Genomic DNA, 12,335 nt, shown 5'->3' with positions numbered 1-12,335 from the left:
AATTAAAGTGCCTTTCTCACTTAGAAGAGTATTATGTCTGACATTGGCATTCCTGATACTGTTTCACCCTCTCTGCTCAGGTCTGAGAAGATCAGATATAACCTGTGCAGTCTTCTCATCACGTGAAACTCTGCTGAAGCTATAATAGTTGCGTAAGGGGTGGTCTGATAATTAAACAAGAACTGGGACGGTTTGGTACTCAATGAAGCTGTAGGTTGTTTCTTTAAGCCTGCCTTCAAAGTCAGAACTGCTCTTTCCGCCAGACCATTGGCAATATGGAGTTGTCCTTATATGCCAAATGCAATTCAACTTTAGGAAATACTCAAATTCTCCACTGGTAAACTGTGGCCCACTGTCTGTGACCAACATCTCCTGGGGCCTATGTATTGCAAAAGATGCTTGTGGCTTTTTTTTTATCATTTTCCCAGTGTTTGATGAAGGAAGTCTACGCACATCCAACCACTTTGAGTGGGCATCTACAATGACTGAGAACATTGAGCCGATGAAAGGGCTGGTATAGTCGACATGTAATTGAGTGCAGGGTTTACCTGGTCATTCCCACAAATGTGGGGAACCTTCTGGCAGTAATTTTTTATCCTTGTTGACACTCTGGGCACTGCCCAATGGAACTATGTCTGCATCTAATCCTGGTCATAAGACATTACTTCTGACCAATATCTTCATTTTGGAAATCCCTGCATGACCCTACTAGTGGTCAGCCAGAGATCTTTGCTTGGAACAATCACTCTTGCTCCTCTTAACAAAATGCCAGAAGGTTTCAATTCTGATTGTGACGGTCCCTTTGCTTCCCCCATCACCACCAGCTGTTTTAGTTTTGCCAGGACAAGATCTTTTTGCTTCCACAGCCTGATATTGCGAGCAGTGGCTGGAAGGATGTTCAGAAATTTAAAACCAGTACAGACTCTTCCAGTGACGCCACTATAAGTGGTATCTGTCCATGGGAGGTGACTTAAGGCATTTGCTACTTGGCCTCCTGAATAGTATTCCAATAGAAGCTATGGGGGGCATGTCCTTATTCTCTTTGAGTAGTCCTAGCAAGGGTTTGTGGTCTGTAACTATTACAAACTTATGTCCATAAAGGTATTGGTGGAACTTTCTCACACCAAAGATGACCAGCAACACTTCCTTCTCCATCTGGGCACATTTGCACTCTGCATCAGCTAATGTCAAAGAAGTATATGCTATTGGGCTTTCCTCTCTAATTGGCCATCTGTCAGCCAACAATGCTCTGATACCGTATGGGGAGGCATCGCATGTCAGCACCAGATCTCACTTGAGATCATAGTGTGCCAACAGCTTAGATGATGATTGCTGCTTTTTCACTTCCCTAAAGGCTATGTCTTGGCTTTGAGAACATTTCCAAGGCTGACGCTTTTTCAAAAACAGATGGAAGGGTGCCAGAATGGAGGCAAGGTTACGTAAGAACTTTTCATAATAATTCACCAATCCAAGGAAAGGCCGAAGCGCCAGTTCAGAATGGCAGCTGATGCATCTTTGATCACCCTCACTTTATCTTCCAACGGGCATTTCCTGGTCTTGTCAACTCTGTAGCCCATGTAGGTCACTTGGTGTGCCTAGAACACACATTCTTTGTCTTGTAAGGCACATGCACACATTGAACAAACACTTAAGCACTGTGTCCAAGGTCGCTAAATGCTCTTTATTGGTTTTCCCTGCTGTTAGCACATCATCCAGATAAAAAGTGACCTGGGGTAGACCTTGTAAAAATTCTCCATTATCCATTTAAAAATAGCAAGTCTGATGAAACCCCAGATGGCAGTCTTGTTTATTGGTACAAATACTATGGGATATTACCTGTAGCACATGTCTGGTAATCCTTATCTAACCACAAATGCAAGAACATGTGGCATATGTCCAGCTTTGAGATGGACAGCACCCCTCCCTAACCAGCTTTGTCTATAAGTCCTTTATGTGAGGGATTGGGCCTTTATCCAGCAGCAAGAAATATTTTACCATTTGTTTAAAATCCCTACAGAAGCAAACCAACCAAGTGGGCTTCACAATCAGTTCCGAAAGCACTAGCTATTCTGCAAACTGTACTGGTTTGATGATTCCTTTGCTTGGCAGCCTCCTCATTTTTGCTTCAACTTTTGCATGTAAAGCAAATGGAACCAGGTGGGGCCTTGCAGAATCATGGAACTGTTGCCTGGTCAGCATGTAAAGTGGCCTTGGCTCCTTTGATAGTCCCTAGATCTTCCTGTAAAACTTCCAGGTATTTAATTAGGTCTTCACTTAGGCAGCCATTTTCTAACTCAAAAATGTTGAGCCAATCAAGATGAATCCTTCTTAACTAATTTCATCCCATCAGGGCTGGGCCCAAGCTTTTTACTGCATCAATCAGTGGCAACTGATTCTGCTACTTCTCATTTGTCACCAGAACCGAAGTTACACCCTTAATGTGTAAAGATTCCCAGTCCACCCGAGGTTTTAGGCAAACTTAAGGGTTGGAATCCAGGGGAAATTTTGTTAATGACGGGTTCTGCAATTGTTAATACAATCCCATTGGTATTGACCTTTATTAGAACCTGGTGACCATTTAACTAGACATAGATTTTGATTTTTTTCTGATTCGGATGTTGTTAAGCAATTTAACTGTTCCAAGCTGATGTAGGTGGGCTTTCCAGGGTGTGCACTCTCCTGGATACCGACCAATGAGTGCTCTTACTAAATTCAGGCCTTGTGCGACTCTTTAGCCGTCTCGAGCCTGCACACCGGCAGTATCTACAATGGCTTGCCAGCCCAGATCTTGAAAATGTTAACATTTGGTTGAAGATTGCATTGATATGGAGTTTTGCTGTGGGTTGACATGGAGTATCTCTGTTCAGGATACGTTCTGAGTGAGGCTATGCAATTGCTTTCACTCATGTGGTGTCTTAAGCTCAGTCAGCCAGGCAAGGGTATCCACTTCCACTGGCATACCTTGTAAATCGTATGCTCCACTTGCTACATTTTCTAATGACAAGGCTAGTTGTAGTGCCTGTTTGAAATCCAGTTGTTCTTTAGCTAGTAGGCGCTTTTGCATGGTTAATCATTAATCCCACATACCAAACAGTCTCTCAGCATCTCATTAGGGGTTAAACCATAGTCACCTGACTCTGCCAGCCGTCTTAACCTTGTCAAAAATTCTGATACAGATTCCCTTGGTTCTTGGACTGCCAAGTAAAACCAATAGTGTCTCAGAATTAGAGGAGACTTCCGGTGATAACATTCCTTAGCTAAATCCATCAACTCATGAAAGGTTTTAGTATCTGGTATCTCAGGAAATTTTAGGTTCCTAATAACCCAAATAGCTTTGAACCCACAAGCTATCAGGAGGATTACCTGTTGGTTTTCATCTGCCCCAATGTCATTTGGTCAAAAAAGATAACACATTCTTTCCATACACTGGGCCCAGTCTTCAACAGTAGGCTCGAGCAAGTTAAGCTTCCTAAATAATGGCATGATACCAGAAATGTTTACTCCAACTGAAAGACAACTACCATGGGTGAATTTCTTCAGAAGCTACTTTTCTCACTTTCATCTCCACTGAAATAACTCCACAGAGGCTGGTATCCTATCACCAAGTCACCCTTTATTTACACATGCGCAGTACTTTACTGGTCCAGCCTCCTCAGATCTAGTTCTCGAAGTGAGCAGAACCTCTGACACTCCTGTTTATATCTGTCAGCTAGGACTCCCTGATTGGACTAGATTAACAGCTCAATCAGGGAACTGATATTCTATGAGGTCCACCTGGCTGACCATATCACAGTTGGTACATAACATAATACTCTCCTCATCATACGTTTATTCTGTGTATAATTGTAACCTTCTAACATAACAGCATCGGTATTTATAAAAACCATATATCTTTGAGCTTTTCACCAAGGATAAAGGGCAATCAGTGATTACACATAAAAATCTAGAGTCTGTTCCAAACTCCAAAAAATAAAAGTCCTATCAGACCAATTTCATTTGACCTTTAGCTACGAGTTTAGAAGCAGACAAAAAAAATGAACAATTTTCCCTCACCATTGCAATTCATTATTTAATTAATCAAGGATGTCCCTTGATTGCGCGCCTAATTTATTGTAAAGGGTGGTCAGACTTCATGCTCTGGATCCCTTGTGGAAGTGCGCATCTATGCACCTCAGGTCCAAATGGGCTCAGGCTTGGTTACAAAGTGAAACTGTACCTGCAGTATTGAATGCAGACCTGGTGCCTTTGTCTAAGAAAGAATATAAGTACCAACATACAGAGGTGCAGCAGAGGTTTGCCAGACTGATCCCTGGGATGGTGGGATTCCATAAAATGTTGGTTAGGCCACAGGTAGAGTATTGTGTGCAGTTCTGGAATACACATTATAGGAGGGACATGATACCTCTGGGGAGAGTGCAGAGGAGATTTACCAGAATGTTGCCCAGTCTGGAGAGTTTCAATTATGACAGGAAGATTAGACATACTAGTGTTGTTTCCTTAGAGCAGAGGGGATTGAGTGGGGGATTTGAGATGTATAAAATTATGTGGGACATAGAAAGGACTGATAGGAAGAACCTTTTCCTTTTCATGGAGAGATCAATGACCAAGGGACATAGATTTAAGGTAACAGGAAGAAGGTTTAGAGAGGATGTGAAGAAAACCTTTTTCACCCAGAAGGTGGTGAGAATCTGGAACTCACTGCCTGTAAATGTGGCAGCGGCAGAAACCCTCATAATATTTACGAGGTGTTTAAATGTGCACTTGCAACACCAAGTCATATAAGGTTATGGGCCGAGTGCTAGAAAATAAGATTAGAATAGTCAAGTGATTGTTTTTAACTGGTGTGGACATGTTTGATCTTAATCTGTAGATCTCTATGACTCTATGATTGTCCACTGGGGACATTGGAGAAACTGGACCTGAATTCTCTAGAGTTTTGGAAAAATAACAAGTGATGTCTTTGAAACTTCCAACACGCTAAAAGGACATGAGAGGGCAGAGGCTGAAAAGATATTTCCCCTCACTAGAGGCAGGAGACATAGCCTTAGGATAAGGCTTTAGATGAGAAAGAATTTCTCCACTCCAGAAGGTGGTGGATCTTTGGAATTCTCTCCCCCAGAGGGCAGTGGAGGCTCAGTCATTCAGAAGGTTCCAGACTGAATCGCTTTATTTCTATTATTAATGATATCAAGAGATATGGGGATCGCAGAGGAAAGTGGCAATAAGCCATGATCTAAAATGGGAGTGCAGCCTTGAAAGTCTACTCCTGTTCCAATCCTTCTAAAATGTTCCTGTGGTCGTCTTTGTACCAGTGTCAAACGTTGAAACCAGATATCAGCAACAGAATCAAATGCCTCATGGGTGGATCACGAGGGAGGAGAAAGTTAACAAAAAAGTATTTTATTTTGGCTGCAACCTTAATTGTTACAAATTGCAGTTTTCTAAATTTAGATAGTTACTATTTTTTATCAATTAGCTGATCCATCTTCCAATTTAAAAGGTTTTGTTTATCCTAGCTCTGCATTGCTAGATTAATAAAGGCAAAAGTCATGTTACGAAGTACAATCACCTCACCCCCGTCAGAAATGTCAGAGTCATATGGAATGGAATCAGACTCTTGGGTCCAACTTGTCCATGCCGACCAAAGCAAACTAGTCCTATTTGCCTCTGTTTGGTTCATATCTCTCTAAATTTTTCCTATTCATATACCTGTCCAAATAGCTTTTAAATGTTTTAACTGTATCCGCATCTATCACTTCCACTGACAGCTCATTCCATATATGCACCACCCTCTATGTGAAAAGTTGCCCCTCAGATCCCTTTTAAATTTTTTCCTTGTTTTGGTGGAGTGTTGAAAACTGTTTGTTATTTCATTTTTTAAAATGTATTTAATTCTGGAGCTGTCATTCCGTACAGTGTGTGGTTAGCACTAAGTTAAGTAGAACACTGTGTGTTCAATATTTACAATGTTTGTGAGAAGACACAGCAACAGGAGCAGCAATGAGCTGAACTGAATTTTCTCTGATGGAGCAGCACAACTCACACTCACACTGTACAGCCCAGAGGAGAAATGGAGGCTGAGAAGCAAGTCAGCTACGGATCACATCAGTAGCCCAGTGATCTCTGCCTTGAAGTATGTGAGGAGTGGCCATCAAGGACTGAAGTGCAGCTGACAGTTTCCAGAGCCATGAGCTTGGTGGAGTTCCTCACAGCCTTCAGAAAATGACAGCCGAAAAGGAAATGAAAAACAGTTCAGTCCTCCAGAGAAGGAAGAACTTACATTTACATAGCATGTCAGAAAATTGGAATGTCCCAGCTGCTTTGAGGTTAGTTAAGAGGAAACTGTTGCGATATAAGAAACAGGGTAGCCAGCAAGTGCACAGCAAGCTCCCAAAAATTGCACTAAATATTTTTAAAAAGCCCAAAGAACAGCAAGTGCTGCAGATAGAACAAAAACAGAAATTGCTGGGAAAACTTTTTCCAGCAATTTCTATTTTGAGCTAAATATTCAGATCATCTCTTTTCTCTCCCCCATCCAGAGTTCTTGGTTTCTTGAACAAACATTCATGAGGACACCAGGGAGAACAACCCAACCAGTTCAGTTCCACCCTCTGCCATCTCAGATTTGACCATGTGCTCAAGCCTCGAAAATGGAGTATTCAGTTCAGAGAGTGGCTGCTATCAGTCAGCCATACTTTTCCATGTGCTGGAAACCCATGGACTCACCCTGGGTCAGCACATCAGGTGAGGTCAGGAGCATGTCTGTTCCCTAAACTGGCAGTGACTGAAAAGGTTAGCTGGAGCAAAACACTGAGTAGGCCCTGAAACCCGAAATGTCCTATCTGATACCAGACTCTGCACTCAGTGGAGCAGTGAGGGCCAGTGGTTGAGTATGTGAGGTATAAAATTTCAGTATTAAAATAGATTTTAGATTTCATTCAGAACTGCTAAATTGTTGTCATCCATTGTGTTACTTTATTGCATTACAGTGAGCTGACCCCTTTTGTGTGGTAATGCATTCTGAAGAGCTGGCATATCTGATAACAATCTGATACTGAGTTAAGAAAATGAAGTAGAATTAACCAGACGTCAGCTTAAACCACTTAAAGGGACTTAGGAGCATTTTACAGAAGGAGACTGAGAGAAGGCAGAGCCACAAAAGGATTCAGGGAAAGGAATTACAAATACTTGCAGTTTCCCAAAGTCGGGCTCAGGCCTGAGCTCTGAGGAATGACTGGCTGCTTGTGGAGCTCCAAAGTGATTAAGTTCAACCTTGTTTGCAGTCACAGCCTGCAAAACCCAACTTTTCACTATCGGGTCACAACCACATTCTGACCTCGATATGAGTCACAGTGGGCAAAGGTTCAGAATGCACTGCTCCCAGCACTGCCCAATGATGAGTGAGTAAGGCTGAGAAGTCAGAGGGTCAGGGCACCACTATATGTTGCAGATGGCATCATCCTCCATAATGGAAATACTGTCAGCTTTGACTGAATTTCTCACTGCGGCCCATAAGACATCCATATAAATTGATATTCACAAATATCAGAATCATTAAACATGCAGTTTTATAACGAATGACTCTCCCAAAGAGAGTGAATCAAATATGAGTGTAAAATATGGAATGACAATGACAGGCAAACACCATGGATACCAGACAGGCTGCAGATATGGATCTGACTGTTGTTTGCTCTACGTTAACAGATTATGTAGTTTGTCCTGGGCATGTGATCCTTCGCATGGAATAAACCTACAGTGGTAGTGTCCCTGGACTGGGTGGCCTGGGTTTATGCCCACCGGCTCCGAAGGTGTGTAATAACTTCTCTGAACAGACTGACTGGAAATAAAAAGGTTAACTTGAAAAAAAAACACAGAACAATCAAGAGGGGCTTCACTACGTAAATCTAAGCAGCTGGGACAGCATGGTGGCTCAGTGGTTAGTACTGCTGCCTCACAGCACTAGAGATCTGGGTTCAATATCACCCTCGAGCAACTGTCTGTGTGGAGTTTGCACATTCTCCCCCTGTCTGCGTGGGTATCCTCTAAGTACTCCGGTTTCCTCCCACAGTTCAAAAATTTGCAGGTTAGATAGAATGGCCATGCTAAATTGCCTGTAGTGTTCAGGAATATGAAGCTTAGGTGGGGGATGGCTCTGGGTGCAATGATCCAAGGGTTGGTGTGGACTTGTTCGGCTGAAGGACCTGTTTCCACACTGTAGGGATTCTATGATCTTTGAACTTTAAACCAATTAGTAAAAAATAGAAATGCTGGAAGATTTTGAGACAAAGTAGACAAACAGGAGGCTGGAAGAACTCAGCAGGCCAAGCAGCATGTGGAGGAAAGAAGCAGTCAACCTTTCGGGTATTACCCTTCTTCAGGACTTAAGATGCTGCCTGGTCTGCTATGTTCTTCCAGCCTCCTGTTTGTCTACCTTGGGTTCCAGCATCTACAAGTTTATTTTTGTTTCTAACCAAGATTTAAGACAATTCTCCATCCGTCGATCTCCAACTCCTCCCCATCCATGAAGCAGCCAAAGGAAGGCCAGACTGGGAGAATCTGACCTGATCCAGAGGCCAGCAGAGAGAAAAAACACACACACCCAGGAAAACCTCGACCACTCTGCACGTACCGTGCTAAGCAAAAGCGAGCATCCCCAAACCAACATAAGAAAACAGTTCGGGCTATCGAATCCGTTTCGATCTCATACAAGAGAAGCTCCAGAGCATACCGCATCTGCAGACATCTTGTTAGTTTGTTCATGCGAGGAGCGCAGAGAGAGACAATGTCACTTTTGTAAAAGGGGCAATTACATTGTATCCACTCCCAGATATGTAGCATTCACATTCATTAATAAAACCATTCCGAGTTTCAACAGTGCATGTTCTAAAAGATCAGGGCGTGGTCTCGTTTATTTATTTGATTAAATAGTGACATTGGCAGTGTTTCATTGCACCATTTTGTTTGCAAACATGAGCTCCGCTTTATTTGCAGCAAAGTATAAAAGTTTTACTGTTTTCAGATCGCTCGTATTGAGACAAAATTGACAGGGCCAATATTTTCGCCACTCTCTGAGCCAGCATTGAGCAGTACTGGGGGACTGCAGGCGAGTCCTCCTGTAGCTGCACAGCGACACCCGCAGTTCCTTCGGGCGGAATGAAAAGGTTGCAAAGGAGGGGAGGGGGTGGGTGCAGTGTTTTGCTTTATTTATAAATCGGACAGAGCTGTACAACCCTGCGGAATTGACAGCCAAGTTTACCGCATTGCTGGATGGGTGAGGGGAGCTCGGGGATACCGTGAATGCTACAGCCAAGTCGCTAAGCTGCAGCCACTGGTTTCTGAAGCTAGTGTTGTCTCGCAGGTGGAATCGCAGAGACTTTTTTTGCCAACGCACATTATTCGAAAGTCCATCACTTCAGCTTGCGGGGGGGGAGGGGTGAGGGGGGAGGAAGAGTGCGAATCTCAGCAAAATCACCACTTCCCAATTAAAGGCTGGAGAGGAGCCGTCCCTCTTTCCCATTCCAGACTCTTGAGGGGAGGTGATTGGCACAAAGAGCTGCTTCAGAGCCGCAAGCACTGGCCTTTTGTTGTCAGCCTCTGGTTTGATTTCTGCCTACGCTCAGTCTGCAGCCTGAGCTCTGACTGACACCTTGTAAGAGCTGATACTGTTCCCATAATGAACTCCAAATGTCAGCGAGGCGGAGGGGAAAAAATACAATCCAACAACTGCTCTCTATAAGAGGGCAGTCTGCTGGCTATATATCATAGCTGATGGTTTATATTTATGTGCGGGGGGTGGGGTGGGCGGGTAGGCAGTCCTAACATTTTAAATATATGTTGCACTATCGTCACTGGAACAGAGGGAGAGATACGTTACGCGCACAAAAACATTGTAGCACTTTATAAAAAAACCGACTCACCGCCAATATGGTTTGTCTTGTCAACGGGGTTTCTACGCCATCACTTCAGGGGCTGGGCTGGGGTGTGGTGTGGAGAGTTAAAATGCCAGGAAAGGTTGGCGTCCTGAACTGCAGCCTCCCCACACAGACAGCGCTGGAGGGAGAGCTGTGTAAATCCTCTGAAGGATTTCAAAGATTCTGGGAAACGGTCTCTTGAGCTTACGGTTGTGACATGCTTCGCTGTAGCAAAAGGGAATGCGGGCGCCCGGAGCAAAGACATGTATTTTCAACTGAGACGCTTCGGGATAGTCCCGGAGAAGTTCTAACTCTGCATCTCATGGGATGGTATTCAGTGCAGCAGATGGGCAAATGGGTCTCTTGACATCAAGGAGAGTGTGTCAGGAAACCGCCGTCAATCAATAGGGGCCAAGGCGTTGGGGGATGTTGGTGTTAGCTCAGGGAACCGTAGTTTTACACCACCTAGTGCCAAAGCTGATTGGCAGGCGTTTGGGTTTATTAACTGAACATGGCTTTGAAGACACAATCTGACAAACCAAAGAAGTGGCGGTACATGGGCAAGTGGGACCGCGTCTGCAAGAGGCAGAGGGCAGGAGGGACTGTGTCAACAAGAGTTAGAGGTACAGGGGTCCAGAGAGAGGTCATGTCTTACGATGATAGCTGGGACAATCTGGGCTTGTTTCCACTGGACTTGTGAAAAGTGAGGGAGTGATCTCATAAAGTGTGCAATGGTTTGGACAAAGTAGATGTGGAAAGAGATAAAAAAAAGTGTGGAGCTGAATGAACACAGCAGGCCAAGCAGCATCTTAGGAGCACAAAAGTTGACATTTCGGGCCTAGAGCCTTGTGTGCTTTTGAGGACTGAAGCTAAATCTAAGAGGTACTATTTCAAAATTAGGGTTTGGCCATTGGCACAGAGCTGAGGAAGATATTTTCTCTCAGAGGGTTGTGAGACTTTAGAACATTGCCTTGGAAGGAAGTGGGGGAGCAGATTGTTAAGTGCAGAGGTGGATAGATTCTTGTGAGGCAGCGAATTGAAAGCTATCAGACATGTGTACGTATGTGTCTCTGTGTAAATGTGTGTGTGTGTGTGGCACTGTGGTAGGAGCAATGCATGAGGCTGGAAAGTGAATTGGCTTTATATTCTGAGTGACCCTGTGAGATTGAATCGGAAGAACATGATCAGAAAGCCTGTAGCTGCAGGTTGCAGTTGAGTGGTAACACAATGTTACTTTTCATTAACCTTGTCTTCTTTCAGCTTCTCCAATTTTACTTGGGGCCACCACAATGCTGAAAGATTACCTTTGCCCACCCAGTCCTGTCAGTCAATCCATTCCACTCCCAATTCTGCTATGTGAAATCTCTTGCCACCCCAACCTTCTCTCTGGTCTGAGGCCCTCTTCCTTCCTGGCTATCACATCTCATCGCTTACCTCACCACATTTCTTCTTCTGCAACAGAGGACCTGACCATTTCACTCTCTTCTTTATAATTTTCCTAAATGCTTCCACAATCTTCACTGACCTCACTAAGAACATAGAACACAACAGCACAGTACGGGCCTTTTGGCCCACCATGTTGTGCCTATTGTCCTACTAAGATCAAACTACTCTGCATACCCCACATTATACCATCATCCATCTGCCTATCCAAGTGTCACTTAAAAGTGTCTAAAGTATTTGACTTCATTACCACTGCTGGCAGGGCATTCAACATGCCCATCACTCTCTGTGTAAAGAACCTACCTCTGACATCTCCCCTATACCTTCCCCAAATCACCTTAAAATTATGCCCCCTTGTAATAGTCATTTCCATCCTGAGGAAATGTCTCTGGCTATCCACTTTATCAATGCCTCTCATCATCTTGTATACCTCTATCAAGTTATTTCTCATCCTTCTTCACTCCAAAGAGAAAAGCCCCAGCTCCCTCAACCTTTCCTCATTAGAACATAGAACATTACAGCACAGTACAGGCCCTTGGGCCCTCGATGTTGTGCTGACCTCTCATACCGATCTCAAGCCCATCTAAACTACGCTATTCCATGTACGTCCATATGCTTGTCCAGTGACGACTTAAATGTACCTAAAGTTGGCGAATCTACTACCGTTGCAGGCAAAGCGTTCCATTCCCTTACTACTCTCTGAGTAAAGAAACTACCTCTGACATCTGTCCTATATCTTTCACCAAACAATTTAAAGCTATGCCCCCTCGTGCTCGCCGTCACCATCCTAGGAAAAAGGCTCTCCCTATCCACCCTATCTAACCCTCTGATTATTTTATATGTTTCAATTAAGTCACCTCTCAACCTTCTCTCTAATGAAAACAGCCTCAAGTCCCTCAGCCTTTCCTCGTAAGACCTTCCCTCCATACCAGGCAACATCCTAGTAAATCTCCTCTGCACCCTTTCCAAAGCTTCCACATC

General features: G+C 43.8%; 1 protein-coding gene across 1 annotated transcript in view; it reads right to left on the bottom strand.

Annotated features, from left to right (window-relative positions):
* The window catches only part of LOC125455879 (BRD4-interacting chromatin-remodeling complex-associated protein-like), a 68,022-nt gene extending 58,050 nt beyond the window's left edge, over nt 1–9,972 (bottom strand). Inside the window, exon 1 of the mRNA XM_059649375.1 lies at nt 9,918–9,972. The gene's annotated coding sequence lies outside the window, so the exon portion shown is untranslated. The remainder of the gene's footprint in view (nt 1–9,917) is intronic.
* Between the last annotated feature and the right edge of the window lie 2,363 nt (nt 9,973–12,335).

The sequence above is a fragment of the Stegostoma tigrinum genome, chromosome 10 (assembly GCF_030684315.1).
Source record: "Stegostoma tigrinum isolate sSteTig4 chromosome 10, sSteTig4.hap1, whole genome shotgun sequence".
NCBI lineage: Eukaryota > Metazoa > Chordata > Chondrichthyes > Orectolobiformes > Stegostomatidae > Stegostoma > Stegostoma tigrinum.
Note: the sequence above shows the minus strand (reverse complement) of the source record. Positions and strands in the feature narration are given on the sequence as shown.